The sequence below is a fragment of the Geotrypetes seraphini genome, chromosome 7 (assembly GCF_902459505.1).
Source record: "Geotrypetes seraphini chromosome 7, aGeoSer1.1, whole genome shotgun sequence".
Classification (NCBI taxonomy): domain Eukaryota; kingdom Metazoa; phylum Chordata; class Amphibia; order Gymnophiona; family Dermophiidae; genus Geotrypetes; species Geotrypetes seraphini.
This window is the reverse complement of record NC_047090.1, coordinates 163,395,517-163,418,060: the sequence shown is the minus strand read 5'-3', so window position 1 is coordinate 163,418,060 and position 22,544 is coordinate 163,395,517. Positions and strand designations below refer to the sequence as shown.

At 42.6% G+C, this 22,544-nt stretch overlaps 1 protein-coding gene across 2 annotated transcripts in view; it reads left to right on the top strand.

The window, feature by feature from the left end:
• WDR25 (WD repeat domain 25) overlaps positions 1 to 22,544 on the top strand; it is a 260,069-nt gene that overhangs the window by 175,638 nt on the left and 61,887 nt on the right. The window lies entirely within an intron of this gene.

The following is a 22,544-nucleotide window of genomic DNA, read 5'->3' as shown; positions in this document are numbered from 1 at the left end:
GGAATGCATCGTTCATATATGAACTCAGAAACAGTCACTAAGGGGTCCTTTTACTAAGGCACGCTAGCCGTTTTAGCGTGCTAAATGCTAACGTGTCCATAGACTATAAGGGACATGTTAGCACACCTTAGTAAAAGGACCCCTTAGTAAAAGCCTTTTGTAATTATAGTTGGGTCAATATTTAAGAGGCATTTCTATAAAGGGAGCTGAAAATTAGGTGCCCAAAATCTTTGCGCTAAAGATAGTCTTCTACAGAAGACTCTCAGCTATCCGGCACCCATGGGGATTGGTGGATGTCGGATAATTGTAGTTTCTGGTTGCTTGAGAATTACTGTAAAAATAGTTTTGTCTCCCTTCCCACCTCACTCTATCATTCCCCCTACCCCTACTTTGTAGGTCCAGCATCTGTTTTTCCCTTCTTTCTGGGTCACTTTTTCTCCCACATTCTCTTCCCCCTTCTCTCCCATTTTCTCTTCCCCCTTCTCCTCCCATTCCCTCCCTCCCTTATCTGAAGCAACAGAGCCAGTCCTGACAACCCCCTACCTCCCTCCTTTCCGCCGTTCCCAAAGCAGTAGAGCCGATCCTGACAACCCCCTCCCTCCATTCCCGAACCAGTGGATCCAATCCCGACAACCCCCCCTTCCCTCCCTCCATCATTCACCTGAAACAGTAGCGGCAGCCAACGAGCAGAGAAAGCGCCGGTAAACAGGCAGCTTCTGGCCAGCCCCAGCAGGGCCTTTCCTCTGCTGCTGATGCCTCTGGGGCTGGAGTGGGGGGAGGGGGATGTTGGGTCAGAAGCACGACTTTGGACGTTATCTGAAGAGCGCGGGAGACAATTTTATTTTAATGACATTTTTTTTTCTGGTTGTTTGAAAGTTCCAGTTAACTGAGAGTCTACTATATATTGGCATCTGATGCACCCATATTCCATTACAGAACAGAGCCTAAGTTGGGTGCCAACATTTAGGTTCTTAACTTTAGGTGCCCAAACTTACACCATGTAAAAGGCAGATGTAAGTTTGGGTGTCTAAATTTTGGATGTCCCTACTTGCCACCCTCCTATATTTATAATGTGGAATAATCTTGAAACTGTTGAGCAGTCACCATTTTCTCCCATCTTGGTGATGGACTTTTGTAGTTTTTGTAGAGTAAGCCTGGGCCTCAGTCTCAGTACTTTCCTGAACCCGTGGCTGTTGATTTGGAGGGACAGCCTGACCGAGGCAGTGTCTTGATGGTGCCAAACTATTACCACTTTACAATGACAGACTTGACCGTTTCTTCAGGATTAATCAAAGACAAAATACTCATAGAGCTTTCCTCCGGTTTGGACCTTTGAATAATTGAATCCCAGAGTTCTTTCAGCAGCTTTTGCTTTAAATTTACTTTTGCATAACAGAAGCAGCTGAATTTTTCATCCAGGACTATTCAGGTCATCCTGACATAAGAACATAAGAATAGCCATATTGGGTCAGACCAATTTACAATGTTCAGCGCAGCTATATAAAAATCATTGTTGTCTCTCCAGTGGCCAATCCAGGTCATATGCATCTGACAGAAATCCAAACAGTACCAATATTCCATGCTACCGATCCCAAGGCAAGTAGTGGCTTCCGCCATGTGTGTCTCAATAGCAGACTATGGACTTTTCCTCCAGGAACTTGTCCAAACATCCTCTGGCAACAAGTTCCAGAGCTGCTATTTCAGTGAAAAAATATTTCCTCCTATTGGTTTTAAAAGTGTTTCCCTGTAACTTCAAGTGACCCATAAGAACATAAGAAGTTGCCTTCACTGGGTCAGACCAGAGGTCCATCGCGCCCAGCGGTCCGCTCCCGCGGCGGCCCATCAGGTCCACGACCTGTGAAGTGGTTTCTGACTATTCCTGTAACCTACCTCCACTTCTGTCAGTACCCCTCAATCCCCTTTTCTTTTAGGAACCTATCTAGACCCTCCTTGAACCCCTGTAGCGTGCTCTGGCCTATCACAGCCTCCGGGAGCGCGTTCCATGTGTCCACCACCCTCTGAGTGAAAAAGAACTTCCTAGCATTTGTTCTAAACCTGTCCTTTTTCAATTTCTCCGAGTGCCCCCTTGTACTTGTGGCTCCCCACAGCCTGAAGAATTTGTCCCTGTCTACCTTCTCTATGCCCTTCATGATTTTGAAGGTTTCTATCATGTCTCCTCTAAGTCTCCGTTTTTTCCAGGGAGAATAACCCCAGCATTTCCAATCTGTCAGCGTATGAGAAGTTTTTCATACCTTTTATCAGTTTTGTTGCTCTTCTCTGGATTTCCTCAAGTACCGCCATGTCCTTTTTGAGGTACGGCGACCCCCAAGTCTTTGTCATTTTTGATGAAGTAAAAAAAAAAATCAATTCACTTGTACCCATTCTACACCACTCAGGATTTTACAGACGTCAATCATATCTCTTCTCAGCTGTCTGTTTTCCAACTTGAAGAGCTGTATTCTCTTTTGCCTTTCCTCATACGAGAGGACACAGTTGGGTGTTTAACTTATTATGGCCATTGTTAAAGCAATATTTAGAAATTGTGTTAATTTGGGTTTACTATGACAAGGGGTGTGAAGATTTATATAATAAGTTTCAAGTTTATTAACTTTTAATATACCGACCATCAACTGGTATCTAACCGGTTTACAATAAAATGTTAAAAAATAGAGATAGAAAATTACATTTATAAAAGGAGTTAATAAAAGTGTACATTAAGGACATGAACTGGATGAACTTGAGAGTTATGGTAAGAGGGGAAGGGAGGGGTAAAGTTACATAATTAGGAGAAGAAAAGAAAGAAAGGAGAAAAAAAAATGGAGATTGAAAGAAGAATGGAGGGAGAGGATGAAACATGTAGGATGGGATCACTTCATAGAAGCGGTTGGTTGAGTAAGAAGGAAATGCTTTAAGAGCAGATGAAAGCATCTTGAAATAAGAAAGTCTTTAGGCTTATCTTGAATCTATCAAGTTGTTTTTCATGGCGGAGTTGATGTGGTAGAGCGTTCCACAATGTTGGGGTGACTACTGAAAAATTTGTTTTTCTAATGTAGAAAAAATCTTTTATAGAGGGAATTGAAAGGAAATTCTGGTCTGCTGATCTAAGTGTACGTGTTGGGCATTGTGGAATGAGAAGCCTATCAAGGTAGGAAGGCTGATGGGAGAGTTTAATTTTAAAAGTCAGCAGGATAGTTTTATAAGTAACACAATGTGTTATGGGAAGCCAATGCGCTTCTTTCAGGAGAGGGGTGACGTGATCATATTTACCTAGTTTATATATAAGTTTTATTACCGTGTTTTGGATTAACTGTAAACGTCGGATTTCTTTTTGGAGAATTCATACTTAGGGCTCCTTTTACTAAGGTGCATTAGGGCATTAACGGGTGGAATAGCGTGCGCTGAATTGCCGCACGTGCTAGACCTTAACGCCAGCATTGAGCTGTCATTAGTTCTAGCCGCATAGCACACGGTAATATCCTTCGTGCGCTAAAACGCTAGCGCATCTTAGTAAAGGGAGCCCTTATTGTTCTCTTGTTCTTAATTATATTCTGAACTAGCTGATGCCCCGGCGTTGCACGGGTATTTAATTATAGCAATAACACTGTAAATGGATTCAAATAAAGATACTTTATAGTGGTGAATGAAATTATTTTTTACAGCTTTATAAAAAGTACAATATTCAAATTATAATGTGAAATATTTGACAAAATGAATACAATACAACTAACACAAAACTTGATTATAAACAACATTTTTAGTTTCACCTCCAGGAGCAAGAACATATAAATTCTTGGGTGAAGAGACCCCCAGAACATATCACCCCAGTTAGTGAGGGATCTGCATAGCAAGTTTTGTTCAAATCGGTCAAGCCGTTTTAGATTTACTGTGAGAATGGCAGCTGTTTACATTTTTTCCATTGACATGAATGGGTGAAATCTGATGTTCTGTTTGTAGCTCCGCCCACGTGTGCAGGTGGGCCGCGAGACCCCCAGGACATATCACCCCAGGTAGTTGGAATTACTGTGAGAATGACAGCTTTTTTTTTTTTATTTTATTTTATATTTATCAAATTTTACATTTTATAAATCAAGTATCCACTTGTACAGAAAGTTGAAGAAAAGCAGAAAAATAATACTCATAGGTAAAATACATAATAATCAACTAAATAAAATAAATGTTTAGCTTAAATTCAGCTCAAGTCCTCAAAATTAGATCCAAGATGGATGAGGCGGACATAAATGCCGAAAATCAAATCAAATATTAGGAAAACAAAGTCCCTTAGCTGAGGAAGGATATCATTTATTCAATTGGACCTCTCTTGATTTCCCTTCATCCAGTCGAGTTCCTGCCAGAAAAGCTGTCAACTGGAATGGCTCAAAGAATACATATTTCTTCATATGGTACTGTATTACACATTTGCAAGGGTGTCGTAGGAAAAAGGTCCCTCCAAGAGATATAACACCTGGCTTCATCAAAAGAAACTCTCGCCTTCTTCTCTGGGTTTCCCGTGCCAAATCTGGGAACATTAATATTTTATGTCCAAGAAATTCTTTCATTTTATTCCTAAAGTACATTGTAAGCAACCAGTTTTTATCTGGTGCAAGGGCCACCGTGAGAAGCAATGTTGCCGGAGATGCTAGCTCTCTGTCCGAAAGTTCCAAGATTGCAGAAACATTAAGTGGTTGATTATCCTCCTGTTGTTTAGGTGGTAATTTAGTAGTTTTCATTGGTAAGTAATATACTTGAGTAAGTGGTGGTAATGTATCCTCTGGAATACCCAAAATCTCTACCATATAACGTTTCATCATATCTCTAGGTGTCACAGAGGCTATCTTAGGAAAATTAATCAAACGGAGATTATTATTACGAGAAAAGTTCTCCAAATTTTCCAATTTTCTGCGCAAACTTGTGTTATCTTTTACCATTGCTTCATTAAGCTGTTTTGATGCTTTTAACTCCTGTTGTATATTCAGAATTGAGTTCTTGGATTCATCAACTTCAACTTTTATATTTTTTATATCATTTTCTTGAAGAGTAATTTTATTTTCCAGCTGCAAAAGCTGGGGCTTAACAGACTTGGCTAGGTCAGCAACTAAATCCCAGATTGAGTCCAGTGTTACTTCTCTGGGTTTTTCAATAACATATGAAAGATTGGGAATTTGAATAGTCTCACCGGTTATCAGTTGATTCTGGCAATCCTTCTGCTGGGCTGAAATGATCCCTGATGTTTCCAAATCCTCTGTACTTCTTGGACTCACCTGAAAACTCAGGGAGTCCATCTCCACGCTCCCCTCTCTGTTTTTCCTGGCCTCCGAGGGTAGGTGCTTGCTTCCTTCCGGGAGCTCCTCCACTCGTGGGGAGCTGGTAACCTGAGGAGGTGGGGGAGGTGCCCTAGCGTCGGGGCTGAGCGTAGTCTCTAGCCCCAAGGAGATCACCTCGTTTCCGCCTCTCTGAGGCGTCTCCAGCGGGGGGGGTGCCGACGCTGCCGGGATATCCTGCATCCGACGCAGGAGCTCTTCAATATTGCCGAACGAGGGGACCGCCGAACGCCGCGAGGCTCCAGCGGCGCTGCGGCCTCTCCTCTTCGGCATTCTGAGTAAGTAACTCTTTCCTTTCTGAAAAGTTTTCAGAAAATCTCCGGCGTGCTGCTCAGCGTCCGGGACCGTCGGCCATCTTGGATCTAACTTCCGAGAATGACAGCTTTTTACATTTTTTCCATTGACATGAATGGGTGAAAACTGATTTTCTGTTTGTAGCTCCGCCCACGTGTGCAGGTGGGCCGCGAGACCCCCAGAACATATCACCCCAGGTAGTGAGGGATCTGCATACCAAGTTTCGTTCAAATCGGTCAAGCCGTTTTTGAATTACTGTGAGAATGGCAGCTTTTTACTTTTTTTCCTTTGACATGAATGGGTGAAATCTAATGTTCTGTTTGTAGCTCCGCCCACGTGTGCAGGTGGGCCGCGAGACCCCCAGAACATATCACCCCAGGTAGTTGGAATTACTGTGAGAATGGCAGCTTTTTACATTTTTTCCATTGACATGAATGGGTGAAATCAGATTTTCTGTTTGTAGCTCCGCCCACGTGTGCAGGTGGGCCGCAAGACCCCCAGAACATATCACCCCAGGTAGTGAGGGATCTGCATACCAAGTTTCGGTCAAATCAGTCAAGCCGTTTTTGAATTACTGTGAGAATGGCAGCCCTTTACATTTTTTCCATTGACATGAATGGGTGAAATCTGATTTTCTGTTTGTAGCTCCGCCCACGTGTGCAGGTGGGCCGCGAGACCCCCAAAACATATCACCCCAGGTAGTGAGGGATCTGCATATCAAGTTTCGTTCAAATCGGTCCCACAGCTTTTTACATTTTTTCCATTGAATTGAATGGGTGAAATCTGATTTTCTGTTTGTAGCTCCGCCCATGTGTGCAGGTGGGCAGCGAGACTCCCAGAACATATCACCCCAGGTAGTGAGGGATCTGCATACCAAGTTTCGTTCAAATCGGTCCCACAGCTTTTTACATTTTTTCCATTGACGTGAATGGGTGAAATCTGATTTTCTGTTTGTAGCTCCGCCCACGTGTGCAGGTGGGCCGCGAGACCCCCAGAACATATCACCCTAGGTAGTGAGGGATCTGCATACCAATTTGCGTTCAAATCGGTTCCACAGCTTTTTACATTTTTTCCATTGACTTGAATGGGTGAAATCAGATTTTCTGTTTGTAGCTCCGCCCACGTGTGCAGGTGGGCCGCGAGACCCACAGAACATATCACCCCAGGTAGTGAGGGATCAGCATAGCAAGTTTCGTTCAAATCGGGCAAGCCGTTTTTGCGTTGGCAGCTTTTTACATTTTTTCCATTGACATGAATGGGTGAAATCTGATTTTCTGTTTGTAGCTCCGCCCACGTGTGCAGGTGGGCCGCGAGACCCCAGAACATATCACCCCAGGTAGTGAGGGATCTGCATACCAATTTGCGTTCAAATCGGTCCCACAGCTTTTTACATTTTTTCCATTGACTTGAATGGGTGAAATCAGATTTTCTGTTTGTAGCTCCGCCCACGTGTGCAGGTGGGCCGCGAGACCCACAGAACATATCACCCCAGGTAGTGAGGGATCTGCATACCAAGTTTCGTTCAAATTGGGCAAGCCGTTTTTGCGTTGGCAGCTTTTTACATTTTTTCCATTGACATGAATTGGTGAAATCTGATTTTCTGTTTGTAGCTCTGCCCACGTGTGCAGGTGGGCCGCGAGACCCCCAGAACATATCATCCCAGGTAGTGAGGGATCTGCATACCAAGTTTCGTTCAAATCGGTCAAGCCGTTTTTGCGTGATCGCGGCACATACACACATACACACACACATACACACATACATACCTCCGATTTTATATATATATAGATTAAAGAGTGACACGGTGATAAAATTCATCACCGTCCCCGTCCCCGCGGATAACCGCGGGAAATAATCCCATGTCATTTTCTAGTGTCTATTTCAACCTCGGTCCTTCTACACCAGCATTCTTCAAAGCAAAGCTTGCGGGTCAGGGCTGTGCTTATGTGAGCCAAGGATAATGAAGCCATTGTGACATCACTGATGTGATTGGTTCTTAGGCACTGGTGGAATGAGGCATTATGACATCACAATATCTGCTCTGGATACCAGAGACTGTCATTCTGTAGTGTCTGTTTCAAACTCAGTCCTTCTACACCAGCATTCTTCAAAGCAAAGCTTGCGGGTCAGTGGTTGTGGCCATTCATACTCTGATTCTTTCCTCTCTCCTTAAAGAATGACATGAAGATGGTTTCCCGCGGTTATCCGCGGGGACGGGAACGGTGATGAATTTTGTCACCGTGTCATTCTCTATTCTGAATGTTTCTCTAAAAAGGCCCTAAAATCTATAGGAAAATACAAAAGCAATCACTAATTAAAATATCATCATAACACAAATATTACAAGAAGTCATATAAAAATGTTTTCAAATTTTTACAAAACCTTAAGTAATTGATATCAATCCTAATGTAAACAGGTAGATTATTCCAAATTGTAATGGCAGCGTAAGCAAAAGAGGAGTTAAGCTGTCATTTATATAGTACTCCTCCAATCTGTAGAAAATGTAGTAATCTGTAGGTAGTAGCCACATAATCTGGTGGAAGAACAATTCAAATGAGAAAAAAGCAAAATCAGATTATCTGAAAAGTCAGTCCATAATACATGATGAACTATGCAAGCTGATTTAAACTTACACTTCTCCCTCCGTATTCTCGGTTTCAGCATTCATGGTTTCGATTATTCACGGTTTTTAGCTTGCTAGGGGGTACCGTGGGAATCCCCCCTAACCCACGGGACTCCCACAGGGACCCCCCTCTGGCCCACGGGACTCTCACAGGGATACCCCTCTAGCCAACGGGACTCCCACGGGGATGGAAGGCTTTGGAAGCAGGGTTCGTCCATATAATATAATGGACACGTCAACCTTAGTAAAAGAGGGGGTTTATAAGTGAATTACCTGAACAGAAAACAAAAAAAGGGTTCCACCAAAGAGATTCCACAAGGAAAACAGCAGCGCAAACACAAAAGAAACTGTGGAATTGATGATCCTGTCAGAAGTAATTGCTGCTTTTTATGGGGACGGGCGGGGATGGAGGTAATTCCATGCGGGGATGGGTGGAGACGAAGAGGATCCGGGTGGGGACGGAGAGGATCCTGGCGGGGACGGGCAGGGATGGGTGGCATTTCTGTCCCCGCACAACTTTCTACCTTACATACAGCATCTCTCATAAAACATATATAATCCAACTTAAAAAGAACTTCTCACTCAATCTAGCTCTTAAATATAGAAAGTAGAAATGTGCCCCCCAAATAAAAGTCAACCTAGCACATTAAAAACAAAACAAGTCCTACTAAAACAATAAAAAAGTAAAACTTAAAGTATTCTGGGGCAACTGCAATTTTTTGATCAGTTTTGATGTTAAGTTCAATTTACACGTGCTATTTCATTGACTAATGATCCATTCAGTGCTCATAAAGGGGGGCTATTATTGGCGTTAATTGGCACAATTTGTATTTACTTGCGCATCTATAAAGATGTGTGTGTAAATCTCTTAGGCCCTTAGTCTGTAAACGGTGCTGGTATAGGCGGCCGCCTAAGAAACGACCACTGATCGCGTGTCAGTCATGCACTGGCGCCATTTGTAGGATCACGACTGGTTTTTTTTTTTAACACAGGTTCCTTAAATGTAGGCCAGCATTTTAAAAGCCTACATTTAAGGTGCCAGTCTCATGCCTACAGAGGCGCATGGGGACGCCTACGGCTACTTCCAATGCAAACCATACCCCCACCGGCTTTAGGCATCCGTAGGTGGCCCTATGCGCCTCCGTAGGCACGACACTGGCACCTTAGAATGACACCTTCAGTTTTTATAGAAACGAGTCCCCGGATTGGTCAGGCAGCGGTAAGGTGCGTTCCACTACCTAAATGCAGCGTGTCCTATACAGAATTTCAGCCATAGTGTGCAACTGAAAAAGGCATGATCATGGGAGAAACTTGGGCGGGTTAGGTATGTTCACCAGAGTAGTGTGCCGTATTATAGAACGTGAGGGATCAACACTTAATTTAGACACAAGGATTTATACCAGGTCTCAGCTGGTGTAAATCCTTGCAACCAAAGTTGAGCATGGATCACTGGCATATTTAGCTTTAAATTATTTTGCTGTTGTATCATTTTTTACAGCGTCCAAATTTGGACGCCATTTATAGGATCTGGCCCTTAATGCAGGAAAAATAGCCTAACACAGAGTATACTAAATTGTTCTTTGTTACTTTTTTCATATGTGCATGCTAAATAGAGCCGTATTATTTTTAATTTGTGTTGTTTTTTTTTTTTTTTTGATGGGGCGTGTCAAGGGTAGAGAATGGACATGGATGCACTATTCAGCTGGTACGCTGTATTTACTGCCACACTAACTGATTAGCACGTCCATAACACGGGAGCCAAGCCTCCTAAGTAGAAGGCGGTAAGTGCTTCTTTGTTAATTTTTTTTTCAAATGGCTCTATGTTAATGCTAAAACAACCCAAAAAACTGAAACCAAATCTCCATAGATGAAGCACAAAACCAAGAGAGTGGGGATTGGTCTTAAACCACCCAACTAAGGATATCCTGGAAACAATAGTCTGGACAGAACCTTAGAATTCTTCAAACAGATCTTTATTATCACACATCAATTAGTTGATGTCTAGGTGATATGTGATAATAAAGACCAGTTTGAAGAATTCTTTTTTTTTTTTTTTTATAAATCTTTACTGATTTTTAAACTTTCACAGTGCAATACAATTACTTGAACATAAATATTTCATAAAACGCACTATTAAATACACAATTTATACATAAAACAATCATTTTCTCCCCCCCTCCTCCCAATTATTAATACAACAAGACAATTATGTGTTTACAAAATTATAATTAAGTAATTTTAATAATCAAAATACATTTCCCTCCTCCCCACCCTCCCCTGGATGTGTAAGGAAACCCAACAAAATAAATAAATACATGACATATTTGAAGAATTCTAAGGTTCTGTCCAGACTATTGTTTCCAGGATAATCCTTGTTTGGGTGGTTTAAGTCCGATCTCTGCTCTCTTGTTTCCTATGTTAATGCTAACATTAGCGCATGGCCAGAAATTCAAGAAATACAACAATGTCTCTCTTATGGCCACCTAAAAAAGCATGGTAACACCTATGCAAAAAGACATTTTTAAGAAAATAATTTTATGAAAATTTATAACTATTCTTATATTAATTACTAACTTTGAACATGTCCTTAACGGAGGAAAAAGACTTCAGACTTCCTTCCAGCGTTCTCATAATTGGCTATAAAAGCCTATTGAGTGGGAAATCTTCAATCATTAGTCAAAAAAAACCTCCTTATGATATCAATTTTCAAAATAGAATAATGTGACTTTAATCTTAAAGGGTCTCTTTTGAAAACTGATATCACAAGGAGGTTTTTTGACCGATGATTGAAGATTTCCCACTCAATAGGCTTTTATAGCCAATTATGAGAACGCTGGAAGGGGGTCTGAAGACTTTTTCCTCCGTTAAGGACATGTTCAAAGTTAGTAATTAATATAAGAATAGTTATAAATTTTCATAAAATTAATTTCCTAAAACATTTTTTTTGCATAGGTGTTACCTCGTTTTTATAGGCAATTTCTATAGTAGAATTTTTTTTGTCGTCTTTCTTTTATGGCCACAAAATAAATGGGCTTAGCATACCGGATAGACCTACATTGGAGGGCACTAAGCCCATTTACTATCTCAGCTTTCTAGACGGCAGAATGTGAAAAATGCACAAGGATGCAAATACTTTACAAGCCGGGGCAGATCTTCCATAGTGCAAATATTTTCAACCAACCTACAAGGAAGCATTCCCAGAGGTAAATATAGATCAGAGCAGGAAAATGAGGCGCATAGATTTGAATTTTAAATCTAAACATGTTGTTAATTTCACTCACGCAAAAAAAAAAAAAAAAAAAAAAAGTTGCAACAGTCAAGGAAAGCAGACGTGTACTTTTCCTTAAAAGAACAAAACAAAAAAACTGGATAAGGGGCCTCTTGCTTTTGCAGTTAGGCAGAGAGTTAGAAAATTGTCCCCTTCTACATTTTTATCTGAAATGTTTAGCTCTAAAGACTTTGGGCTCCTTTTACAAAGGTGCGCTAGCGTTTTTAGCGCGCGCACCCGAAAAACTACCGCCTGCTCAAAAGGAGGCGGAAGCGGCTAGCGCGCATGGCATTTTGGTGTGCGCTATTTCGTCGCGTTAAGGCCCTAACGCACCTTTGTAAAAGGAGCCTTTTGCTATTGTATCATTTTGTAAAATTCCTAAGTGCATCTCCTCTGTGAATAAATTCTGGGTTTTTTGCGAAGCGGGTCTGAATATTTTCTCCAGTTCTTCGGTTTAGCATTTATTAAATCTTTGGTACATTAAATTATGAGTAGTAGCAGCACTTTTTCATTATAACTATTTCAGTGAAAGAAAAATAGATGGCCGTTCAGACAAAAGTAAATTACTGTGGCAGTAAATTCTATTTTTATTACTTTATTTTTCTGTACGTTGAACTCAGGATTTATGGCATTGCAGGCACCATGTTCTCACATTTATGCTATACTTAACTAGAAATCAATTAAAATCAATGAGCACATCTGTTACCCAGCATGTAGCAGGCTGGTTTTTTTTGTGTGGTATTTTTTTTCTTTGCCATCTTTACTTTTACCCAGAAATTACAAGATTGTCCGTTAACCCTTTGTGCCTTGACTAAGAACATTAGGGGCTCCTTTTACAAAAGTGTGCTGGTGTTTTTGGCGCGCGCTAGACGCTACCACTTCCTTTTAAGCAGGTGGTAATTTTTCAGCTAGCGTGCGCTAAAAAAGCTAGCGCACCTTTGTAGAAGGAGCCCTATATTGCATGCCGCTCACAGTTTTTAGAGGCACCAGTTGTGCGTGTTCACAAAGTTCTTGAATTCTGCGCACTTGGCAACCCATAATGCCGGATTCTATGAAAATTGGCCAAACCCAAATCTCTCTAGAACATCCACATAAATTAAGGGCTCCTTTTACTAAGGTGCGCTATCGTTTTTAGCGCGCACTGCCCCGCCCCCCCCCACGCTATGCGTGAAAACTAACGCCAGCTTAATGGTGGCATTAGCGTCTAGCGGGCGCGCTAAAATCGCTAGCGCAGCTTAGTAAAAGGAGCCCTAAGATCAAAAAGTTCTAATAGTGTCGCTGTTGGACCAACTGTGAGGCGCAGCAAAGGGAAATATAATAAATCAATAAATTAATCATTAATTTGTGTGAGAAGACCTCAGTGTGGATCGAAAAGTCAGAAAAACGAATTAACGTGGGGGTGTTTCCCAGCGTGTTTGCCGCAGCGTATGTTTTGAGCTTTCAAAATTCAAGGGTTCCTGAAGCAGGAAGTTTATCCGAAACTGAAGTTCGGTTGAGCCAACTACTTTTTGGGCGGTCTCTTTTGGATTTTTTGCCTTTAAGCGTCTCTGGGAGCCCTGAAGCTCCATGGAGCTCATATTGAGAGAAATGATTTTTTTTCTTTATGTTTGTGCAGTATTCCTGGTTCACCGACTGTGCTGGCGCAGCTTTGGTGAGTCAACCCCAAATTTCTATCCAGAACATTCACACGTTGTCATTCAAAGTACTGGATATTAAAAGTTCTATCTTGTTTGGCCTCAGACCCACCACTCCACCGCTTAGCAGAAACATTTAGCGGGGAGAATTACATGGCTCTTCATCATCGGCCCAATATCATAATTTAATTTCTCTAGTACATTTAAAGTCGCAATTAATTTTAGTAGAAGCTCAAAAATTTAAAAGCACAAAGGTTTTAGCATTCGAAAAAGTTTTTTAACTTAGCTTTATAGTAGCTGCAACCCGGGAGGGAATGACCCGACATGTTTTGCACCAGTGTGCTTTATCAAGGGTCCCTCATGGCCAAACTCAAATCCTTTGTGGGGCCACATTTTGGATTTGTAGGTACTTGGAGGGCTGCAGAAAAAAATAGTTAATGCCTTATTAAAGAAATGACAATTTTGCATGAGGTAAAACTCTTTATAGTTTATAAAACTTTCCTTTAACAGTTAAAAGGAAAGATATATAAACTATAAAGAGTTTTACCTCATGCAAAATTGTCATTTCTTTAATAAGACATTAACTATTTTTTCTGCGGCCCTCCAAGTACTCTTTTTTCTGCAGCCCTCACATTTAAAGTTTAATATCTTTTCTTTCTCAAAACTGACACATTTCAATCATATATTGAAAATAAAATCATTTTCCCTACCTTTGTTGTCTGATGACTTTATTTTTCTGTGCTTTCAACTATGGTTAAAAGTGCCTTCTTGTCCTTTGACTGTTTTTCTCTCCGTCTTCACTTTCTGCCTTGCATCCATCTTTGGCATTAACTTAATGTTCAATTTTTCTGCTTTCTTTTCAAAATCTACGTTTCCATGTCTTACCTTCCCTTCCTATCTCTCTCTTCTTCTGTCCTATTTCCATGGTCTGGCATCTCTTTCCTTCCTTTCTCTCCCTCCCTCCTTCCTCCCTTTCCCCTGGTCTGGCATCTGTTCCTTCCCTTCCCCCATACCCTGGCATCTCTCCCACCCCCTCCATGGTCTGATATCTCCTTTCCTTCCCTCCCTCCCATGAACTTGGCTTCTCTTGTTCCTCTCCTCTCTCTTGTCTTCCTTCTCCTTCCTTCCCTCTCTTTCCTTAATTGGGTGTAGCAGCAACAGAAGCAGCATTTCCTTTCCCCCTTTCCTGTGCAGCAGAAGCATTTCTCTTCCCCTTTCCCTCCCTCTCCCTTTCCCTGTACAGCAGCAGCAGCATTTCCCTAGGGTCCCCCTTTCCTATGCAGCAGAAGCATTTCTCTTTCCCCTCCCCTTCCATTCTCTTCCTTGTGGAGCAGCAGCGTGTCTGGCCGGCTCAGTTGATCGTTCCGTTCAAAGCCGCGGGTGGCGGCTCCTCGCGAGATCCGCGCCTGCGTCTGAAGCCTCTCTGATGTTGTGACGTCAGAGAGGCTTCCGATGCAGGAGTGGATAGCGTGAGGAGCCGCCAACCCGCAGCTTTGAACGGAACAATCAACTGAGCCGGCCAGACATGCTGCTGCTCCAAAAGGAAGGGAAGGGGGAAGAGAAATGCTGTTTCGATCGCGTCCAGACCGTGGGCTGAAAAATAGCACCTGGAGAGCCGCATGCGGCCCGTGGGCCGCGTGTTTGAGACCGCTTCTCATGGCCGCTATTGTCATCAGACTCCTACTCAGTATAGTAAGCATTATAGGAGTCTGATGACAATAGCGGCCGAGGGGGCCCTTGATAAAGCACACTGGTGCGAAACATGTCGGGTCATTCCGTCCCGGGTTGCAGCTACTAAAGCTAAGTTTAAAAACTTTTTCGAATGCTAAAACCTTTGCGCTTTTAAATTTTTGAGCTTCTACTAAAATTAATTGCAACTTTAAATGTACTAGAGAAATGAAATTACGATATTGGATCGATGATGAAGAGCCATGTAATTCTCCCCGCTAAATGTTTCTGCATTGAACTTCCAAACTCAACATGAAACCTTCATGGCAGGATGCAAGCACTGAAGGACTGTCCTCACAAAAATAGCCGACGAAGGCCAACGTTTCATGATTAAACAATTTCATCAGGGCTCTAAAAGGACAGAAAACAAAACATCAAAATATGAAAATGCAAAAAACTGACAAGAATTGTCAGGACATTATCTCTATCTTAATGAAGAATGCAAAACAGTTCCAATACCTTAAGTGCAATGACGCCGAAAGTCTTGCAGGGTAAGAGAAAAAAATGGCGCGCCAACGTCTTTTAAAATCGTACTAAGACGCCGGTCACGTTGTAGCTGTCATGTGACTGGCTCACTCCGGGCTAATTAAAGGGACAGTTGTTTTAAGCTAAAGATCCTGATGTACTAAAGCAGTGTGTTAACACTTAAAATAATACTAGTAAAAATGTATCCAGTCGATGGAGGCATTCAAGCCAAAGGGTTGTACTAAAACTGAGTTAGAAAATCCAACGTTGTTCCCGCCGCAGGACTCTAAGCTTCCTGTTCCCACCACATTGATTTATGTTTGCACGATCTATTACAAAGCATTTTAGGTCATCAAAGTTATGTGAGTACTGGACACAGTGTTGTACCATTGGGGCATTTGAAATGCCTCTGGTGGGGCATTTGAAATGCCTCTGGTGAGGCATTTCCCCGATAAGTACATAGCTATATATTTAATTGCACTGAGTATACAGCACACAAAAAAGGGGTTTAAGATATGAGGTATTTTCCAGCGTTTATTACATGACATTACATTAGTGATTTCTATTCCGCCATTACCTTGTGGTTCAAGGCAGATTACATAAGAATTGTCATGGTATTCCGAAATATATAAGGCGGATTACATAATGATTGTCGTGAAATTAGGAAATACAAAAGGGTAATTTGAACATTTTAGATTTGCTAAGGAGTAAATAGTATTGTAGGTGAAGTTTATATGGAAGATTATAGATTTGTGATTTTGAATATTGTTCTCCAACAAATGCATGTGCATTTCTGCTTGTCCTTATAAGTATTTTGCAAAAGGGTCGGGGTTTAGCTGAGCCTTTTGTGAAATACCACTGGAATTGTGCTTGTCCCTAAATGAAACTAGAATTGTGTATTTTCCCTAACTGGACATTTGAATTCCAGTCTCAACCTTCTGTGCCAAATGGGCCTCCACATGTAGAATTGCTTTAATTAAAACAATTATTGAAATAACACATTTGAAATCATGGAATTAGTTTAATTATATTCACCACGGTACACGTGGACTATAACGCAAATCTGAATTCACCTTATAAAAAGTTGCATAAAAATGCTTGCATGCCTGACCCATCAGATATTAGAGGGAACATTGGTTGTGGTGAATCCTTTCTCACTTTCTATCTGCAGCTTAAATAACTTTTTCTGCAGTGGCTTCTAAGCAGCATCTGTCAGACTCTGAGGAATCGTTTTATCAGCTTGGAGTCGATGTTCTTTGCCAAGGAGTCTTGGAATGAATGCCATTGAAGAGTGATTTGGTAACTAGCAGTATAACCAGAATCATTTCCATTGAACATGTTGGAGAAACTGTTTTCTCTGCGTATTGAGATAATTAATAAAAGAAGGCTTAATGTTGCCATCCTGCTCCTCGCCGATATGTAGTTCGGCCTACCGGTTTCTGCAGATGGTCTTGGCCCATAAATGGCCTGGCACAGATTTGTGTCAGTCTGTAGCAGATGGCACTAGAGATCTAAGAATGAAACAAGCCAGGGACTCGGCTCAGAAAGAGAAGCTTAGCTAATATTCTAGACTAATCACATCATTTTCAAGTGCACATTGAAAAAAAAAAAAAATCTCCGTAGAAATACAAGTAATTGATGCGATATTACAGGTTCTTCTTTGGGAAAACAAGCAATTAATGTTCTTTTGTTACAAATTCTCCCCTCTCCCTTCAGAGGGTAGAGGTTGTTGGGTTTTTTTCGGGGGGATCACCCTCTAAACACTGAATCACATGAAGGAAAACCTCTTTTTTTTTGGGGGGGGAGCGTGGTTTTTCTCAGGGGGAGAGTTAGTGGTAGCAGCCTTTGTTAGTTTTGTTTTGCATTTTATATTATGTGCTGCTGTTTTCTCGGAATGACTGTACAGATTGCACATTTTTAAATTCTCATTGAATGCATATTTTATGCCTTAGGGGGGTGGGGGGGAAGAGAGAGCCTACTGTATCTGAGACAGTGGTATTTGCCAAACAGCTAATGACAAACATCTGTTCATGTATCCTGATTCAGCCCCCAGGTACCTAATTCAAAATTGAAATCTGGATCAAGGACTGCAGTTAACTGAAGACGGTTAGGGATGCATCTGAGGAAAAAGTATAGAAATTCTCAGTTTGTAGCAAAAGAACATACTTTTTGTTAGGCTCCTCTGTCATACAAATAAGTGCCCTGCGTACTTTGCAGCATTCTGCCCTACGGTGACTTCCTGGTGATGGATGAAGCACAGCAGAAGGCTGGTCTCTGCGATGCTGTCCCCTTTAACTGGATATATTACAGGTTTTAAGATTGCATCAAGGCATCCACACTAGAGAGTTGCACGGGGACAGAAATCCCAGCCATCCCCGCCCGTCCCCGCCAGGATCCTCTCCGTCCCCACCCGTCCCCGTGAGAATTCTCTCCGTCCCCACCCATCCCCATAAAAATCAGCAATTGCTTCTGACAGGATCATCAATTCCACAGTTTCTTTTGTGTTTGCGCTGCTGTTTTCCTTGTGGAATCTCTTTGGTGGAACCCTTTTTTGTTTTCTGTTCAGGTAATTAACTTATAAACCCCCTCTTTTACTAAGGCTGACATGTCCATTATATTATATGGATGAACCCTGCTTCCAAATCCTTCCATCCCCGTGGGAGTCCCATTGGCCAGAGGGTGGTCCCCGTGATTCCCGCGATCCCTGTTCCCGTGCAGACCTCTAATCAACACCGCAAATTTGTTGGGCTTTTCGAGAAGAGTGGGGATACTTGACCATATCCAAATCCTTGGTGATAAAGATGGTGCAGGCTGCTAGATTTTCCATAAAAGAATCTTGAATATTAAATGGTCGGTGGCCTTTATCATAAACTGTACGGGGATAGACTTAAAGATTTCAATATGTATACTTTGGAAGAAAGACAGGGGAAGGGAGATATGATAACGACATTTAAATACCTTTGTGGCATAAATGCATAGGAGGCAAGTCTCTTCCAGTAATTAAGTAAAATGCAAATAAAGACCCACACGATCCATCCAGTCTGCCCAATAAGGTGGACAGTGCCATTCCCACCACTCTATGTATGGGCCTAGGACGATTCATCATGGCCATTTTGGTGCTGAATCGTCCCATGAAATGGCCTGCCAAATAGGCTGCCCTCACACAGCAAGCAACACTGCAGGGTTCTGATGGCCCCAACCTAAAAGGCCTATCTTGCCCCAATGAAGAAAATGGTGAGCGATACAGGTTTGCTTCAAAGGGCTCCCTTCACACTGAAAGCTGTCACCACTAACTCTCCCCCTGAGAAAAATTACGCCTCCCTCAAAGAGGTTTCCCTTCAAGTGATTCCAGCATTTGGGGCAGGGGGTGATGCTCTCCAAATTCTACCATCTCCCTCTAAAGGGCTCCCTCTGGACCGAAAGCTGCTACCACTAACAAACCCCCCCCCCCCCAAGAAAAAAACACGCTCCCTGAAAGAGGTTTCCCTAAGATAGGGAGAACGAGAGGGCACTCTCTAAAGTTGAAAGGGGATAGATTCCGTACAAACGTAAGGAAATTCTTTTTCACCCAGAGAGTGGTAGAAAACTGGAACGCTCTTCCAGAATCTGTCATAGGGGAAAACACCCTCCAGGGATTCAAGACAAAGTTAGACAAGTTCCTGCTGAGCAAGAATGTTTGCTGGTAGGGCTAGACTCAGTTAGGTTGCTGGTCTTTGACCAGAGGGCCGCCGCGTGAGCGCACTGCTGGGCATGATGGACCACTGGTCTGACCCAGCAGCAGCAATTCTTATGTTCTTATGTTCAGTGTAATAAGTGACACATTCTAGACAGATGGGTTATTTTCCCATAGCCACGTGCTGTTGCAGAAGGAATCCACTCTGGATTTTTCATTCTGCCTCTGCTGTACTTCACTGGGTTCTCTAGAACCACCTACAGACTTTCCTTCTGCACATGTGCCTGCAGGAGTGTTTGTTCTGCTCTCCCCATTTTATTATTTTTAATTCAATGTAATTTTGTTCTTTTGGGGGGGTAATTTGGTGCTTGGAGCAATTTTGAAGCTCTGCCTGCTTGAGAATTCAAACTTCGGTCTGTAGCTGACAGACCAATCCCTGTTAGCCAGCCTGCATAGTTTTCTCTGGAGCTCAGGGCCGTCCCTGACTTGATCTCACCTACTGTTAAGCAGGGTTCTTGCGCAGGCTGCTAGGCGCCCTTAGGAGCTCAGCGGTGTCTCGCAGGGTGCTGGCTGCATCTTCGGGCCTCTGCCCATCCCGGTGCGCATCTGTTGGTCTGCAGGGGTGGGGAGGTAGTCAGACATGACTAGAGTCTGACTGAAACCCAAAGATCAGCTTTACAGAAGAATTCCCAGCATTGTGGCAGTGAATTTTCTCGTCCAGCTACTGTGAGAGAGCTGAAAGCAGGCTGCAGCACAGATCTTGTCAGGGCACAGTGAGTACACAAGCTGACAACCTGTTAGAGGAATCGGGGGAGTGGGGGGGAGGCTGGAAAAGTAGGGTTTTGAGTGTTTATGAATGTTCCCTCTCCTGAAAATATCGCAGTTTTGGTGCAAATTTTTTGATGATAGCCATTTGGATTTTTCGGAGACTGGGGTTCTTCTTCATATGGTTTCTTCCTGCCGATGGTGGTTTTGGTTTTCCATGTTAATCAGGAAGTATGCCTGCCTTTCAACCTACTGGCTTCAATACACATGATAGAATGCTGAAGGAACTGGATGTGCACAGAGTTCTTCTGTGTTATCTAGAGTTCACTAACAAGTTTCATCTCTCTGACCATTTGTTTGTGCTGACTCATTCAGTTAAGCGGGGCTTCCAATGCCATAATTTCCAGATGGATCCATAGGGCCATTTTGTCAGCCTACATTCTTTCTGGGAACCAGACTCCTGTTTACATCAAGGTGCATTCTTCCACTAGAAGTGGCTTCTTCATGGGTTGCACCTTGAGCTGTCTTCCATGAGAAGATTTGCAGGGCAGCAATGTGGTCTTCTCTTCACACGTTTGCCAAGTTTTACAGAAGTGAATGTGGCGGCAAGACAGGACTCTGGATCTTTGGTCTTCAGGGTCAACACAGTAAGCCCGCCCTAGCTATTTGGGGACTGCTTTTGTATGTCCCATCTGTCTAGAATGTCTCACCTATTGCACTGGAAAAAGATTATGTACCTACCCTGGTAAGCTCTTTTCCAGTAGATAGGTGAGACATTTTAGACAGATGTTGTGTGCTGCTGCAGAAGGAATCCATTCCGGATTGCCAATTTTTTGGGAGCTATATAAAGAGATTATGTACTTACCATAGTAAGCTCTTTTCCAGTAGATAGATGAGACATTCTAGATCCCCGCCCAGTCCTTACTGCGCCTGCCTACTGTTATACCCCGGTTTTGCTTCTCCAAGCTGATTCTTGGATGCTCTTCAGCCCTTGGAGGCTGGGAAGAATTATGTTTCAGTTTTATATGGGAGCAGTCTCTATACTCCTTTGAAGCCTGTGATGGCGGTTAACATTACTTTTGAGTTAATTCTTGAGAAGAATAGTTAGTTTAAGCCTGTTGCTACAGGTGCCTCAACTTCACGTGTATTGAGTGGCTCGCAGTGCTTGGGTACTAACTGTAGGTGGAGCTAGAGAACTCAGAGTACAGCAGAGGCAGAGTAAAAAATCCGGAGTGGATTCCTTCTGCAGCAGCACACAGCATGTGTCTAGAACAGGGGTCTCCAAGTCCCTCCTTGAGGGCCGCAGTCCCGTCAAGTTTTCAGGATTTCCCCAATGAATATGCATGAGATCTATGTGCATGCACTGCTTTCAATGCATATTCATTGGGGAAATCCTGAAAACCCGACGGAATTGCGGCCTTCAAGGAGGGACTTTGAGATCCCTGGTATATCTGCATCTAAGCCAGGCATGGGCAACTCCAGTCCTCGAGGGCCGGAATCCAATCGGGTTTTCAGGATTTTCCCCAATGAATATGCATTGAAAGCAATGCATGCAAATAGATATCATGCATATTCATTGGGGAAATCCTGAAAACCCGACAGGATTACGGCCCTCAAGGAGGGACTTCGAGATCCCTGGTCTAGAATGTCTCACCTATCTACTGGAAAAGAGCTTACTATGGTAAGTACATAATCTCTTTATATAGCGCCCAAAAAAATTGGCTCTGAAAATGCACTATTTTATAAGCTACACTTAGGCGTGGTTTATAGGATAGTGCTTATGCCTGGGAAACGTGACAAAATTTAGGTGCCCCTAATTCTGTAATTGCGCATGTAATTTAAAGGAATGCCTCCACCCATTCCCCACCCCCTTTTTTTGGACTCGCGCTTAAAGTTATGCTCATAACCCTTAATTGATTCTAATTAATGCCAATAATGCTTATTAAAATTTCAATTATTGGTGCTAATTACCATAACTTGTTTAAATTGCACACAGGGTATGCGACCAAAATTGTGCATGCAATTTTTGGCATTTTTTCAAAAAATAGAATTAAGGGGTAAGTGACAGTTCTACAGTGTATAATGGCAATTATGCACTAAGGGCTCCTTTTACTAAGCTGCGATAGCGTTTTTAGCGCACGCAGAATTTTAGCGCACGCTAAAACCACTAGCGTAGCTTTGTAAAAGGAGCCCTAAGTCAAAGGCTGGTGTAAATGATCAGGCATAAGTGATAGTGTTGTATATATCTTAAACCTGTTGCTTCAGGTGCCTCAACTTCACGTGTATTGAGTGGCTCTCAGTGCTTGGGTACTAACTGTAGGTGGAGCTAGAGAACTCAGAGTACAGCAAGACACGTCCCAGACCCCCCTCCCTCTCCATGTACACGCACCCTTTGCAGTTGCATGCTATAGCATTTAGACACTATTGGTCGAGTTCTATAAATGGTGTCCAAAGTTAGGCACCCGGAAGATCCATGCTAAACTACAATAGACTCTCAGCTATGGGGATTGGTGGATGCCGGATAACTATAGCTTCTGGTTGCTTGAGAGTTAGTGTAACCCCTCCTTCCCTTGAAGCAGCAGAGCCAGTCCTAACCACCCCTGTCCCTCCCATGGCCATTCCCCCTCTTGAGTTGCACACCATAAAATGTGGGTGCACATTTTATACAGTAGGGATCCATGCATAAACCCAAATGTGTGCCCGTTGACACCAATTGATTGCTAATGGCTCAGTATCTAATAAGCTTGTGTGCAGATCTAGGATTCATGTCCAAATG